Consider the following 3,085-nt stretch of genomic DNA (forward strand, 5'->3'; position numbering starts at 1 on the left):
TTGGTATGGTCCACTTTGAATAAGTCTTAAACTAGACTCCTAAACGTACGAAAATTGTTCTCTCCCAGGCTTATCTCTCTCTCACATCTCTATCACTCTCAGTCACGTTTTTCTCTGCCAAATAACATATAAAAAGAGTAGGTAAACCAAATTTCTTCACACTTGAAGAACTCACAACAAAAATTATAAACAAGCAACTAATCAAACATGTTAGGCAAAGATAGGGTTTTTCCATCAAGTTGGTGTTGAAGCTCTTGGATTTGGACGTGTATTTGGAATGGTTCTTTGGGCAAAAAGTCAAGGTTTGAACGTCAAAAAGGTATTGGTTCTCTTCTTTCTTGGTCCCATTCCCAACATACCCTTTAAGGTTCAGAAAATTCATTCCGAAAACAGCGATTGTTCCCTGTTGCATATCCCTGTCACTAGCTCCCGTTGAATCATAGGTTGGTTATATTTGCTGGTAGAAAACTAGGGATGAAACGTGTTTTGGTGATGATTATGTGTTTATATGTATGATTGGAATTATGTGACTTATGTTGATATTTCCAAAAATATAACTATGTGTGTATGTGTGTGTTGTCGTGGGCTATTGTTCAATGTTTAGAACTTGAAATGGCATGATAGTTCTTTATATTTCATGTGCACATATTGATGTAAATGTGATGTTCATATGAGTTGAAATGTGGATGATTTGAGGGATGATCTGTTGGCTAAACGAATCCATGAAAATGCACCTAAAACGTTCTAAATGCATTATGAAATTCCCCTAAGAACTAAGGTGTAACTTGATGAAAGGATGCTGAAAAATTAAAAGAAAATTTCCAGCTTCTGGTGATAAATTTCGGTCAGCAAATAGGGTTCAAAATGTTGAAAAAATGAATTAAAACAAGTAAGGTCATGGAGGATTGAACACATGACCTCACCATGTTAAAAACCATTAAAATAAAGAATTAAAAAGAAATGTGGTTTAGGGGATTCAAACCATGGTATTGGCTGGAAAATGTAACTCAAAAGATAAAAATAAGAAATGAGAGGAGTGAGATTCAAACCCACCACCTCTCAATAATATTTAATGAAGAGTAAAAGAAAAAAATTAAAATGTGTGGCGTGGGAAATGAACCACGACCTCTAGGCAGTGAAAGAGAGTCAAAGGAAATGAAAGAAAAGAGATGTGAGGCGTGGGAATCGAACCCACGACCTCCTAGGCAGATTCAAGGAGAAAAAGTAAAAGAAATTAAAGAGGGTTGTGGGGGTTCGAACCCAGAACCCCTCATCCAAAGAAGAGAAATTTAAAGGCAATGAAAATAAAAACTAAATGAGGTTGTGGGGGTTTGATCAAACATTCTCTTAGTTCCATTAAGCGAAAAATGAAGAGAGAAACAATTAAAAAATTAAATGAAGGCATTGGGGCTCAAACTTGGGCCCCCAAGACGTATGGATCAAATAAAATGAATAAAAAAAATGTAAGTTTTGTTCAAGAGATTTGAAAATCGGTTTCCCTTGCCCAAATTCCTTATAGATGCCTAAATCATAAGTGATTTATATCTTCAAGAATAATGCCACCCACTTAGATCGAAATCAAGATCTTGTCATACATAGAAGATGCATAAGTCTTGTACTACCTTAAAAAGTTATGAATCACTTAAACGAACTATGACATGGATTGTATGCATAGACCCATAAATCTAGCATAGGTTTAAAAATAAGTGAACCTAAGATGTATGTAATGAAATGATGTTACTCTAGAAGGGTTAAGTATGAGTGTAAAACACACTAAATGGCCAAGTGCAATGGCATACGATGAAATGATTATTATGTAATGAAATGATGAAACCCTAGAAGGGTTAAGTAAGAGTGTGAAACACACAAATTGCCAAGCGCATTTGAATATGATGAAATGAACATTCACTTAAAAAGGGGTGAGTAATTATTAAGAATAAATGTCTAATGTTGATGAATGTGGTGACAACATGATATGAGGCTAATGTAATAGATGAGAGAAATCTCAAATGAGCCTGAGTAAATGTTACCCAAACGTACTCACCTATGAGAGAATAAAGTTAATGAAGAGACCAGTCTCTATGAACACTGTAATGAAAGTATTGAGATTAACACATTCAATACAAATGATGAGATGAGAAATCATCTATTGAGATATGATGTCCTCATACTAGAATCCAGCTTCCATGACGTATGAGTTTAATGTAATGGAACATTATACTCATCACCGATAGACTAGAAATGAGTGGTAGTGTCTTCTTTCGGGAAAGGCGGAGGTTCACGTAACTCTCATGAGATGAGAGTTTCCGGCATGCCGGGTATGGGTCTCCTTATATCTCCTAGTCTTCGAACCTATACAACCATTATAGGGATCTGGCGAGGTTAAATTCCCATGTAGACTAGCATGTTTTGGGTCACTTTGGCCAGTGATTCCACCTTTTTTCGGTGTGGGGTTTCATGAAACTGGATTTCATGATGCTCACATGATCTGTGTCAGTTAAAGTTGAAGTTCAAAATGAATGAATGAGGCCAACCTCAAATGATGCACATAATGAAACGAATGCCACCAAAGGTGTTAGGGTAGGATAATAAAGAGTTAAGTTAGAGTCAAGTAATGACATTAGGTCATTCTTGGTCATGTACAACGAACCCGATGAAAGTCTTAAACTACGTCCTAGGTGTAGCTGGTGTTTACACTGGCCCATGAATGAAATAAAATGAAGTACGTATGAATGAAAGATGCAGACTCTATGTTTCCTAAAGTAGACTCCCTAGTTGAGGTCCCGTATGTTGACCCCTCATTTTGGAAAGTTTTAATTTTAAGTCCATGATTCCAGGGTCTCATGGAATACGAATAAATGATATGAACCATGTTATGTGTTATATGAATTATGATATGTGCTATGCGTACGCTATTGTGTGTTTTGTGCAAAATGTTAAGTATGATGGTGCATGTTACTCTCCTTGCATAACTATCCTAATAAAAATTTGGAAAGCTCATAAACTTTCTGAATCCAAATTTGGAAAGTTCATTCACTTTCCTAATCTCAATTTGGCAAGTCCATTGACTTGACCTACTTTAATC

The sequence above is a fragment of the Solanum pennellii genome, chromosome 11 (assembly GCF_001406875.1).
Source record: "Solanum pennellii chromosome 11, SPENNV200".
Classification (NCBI taxonomy): Eukaryota; Viridiplantae; Streptophyta; class Magnoliopsida; order Solanales; family Solanaceae; genus Solanum; species Solanum pennellii.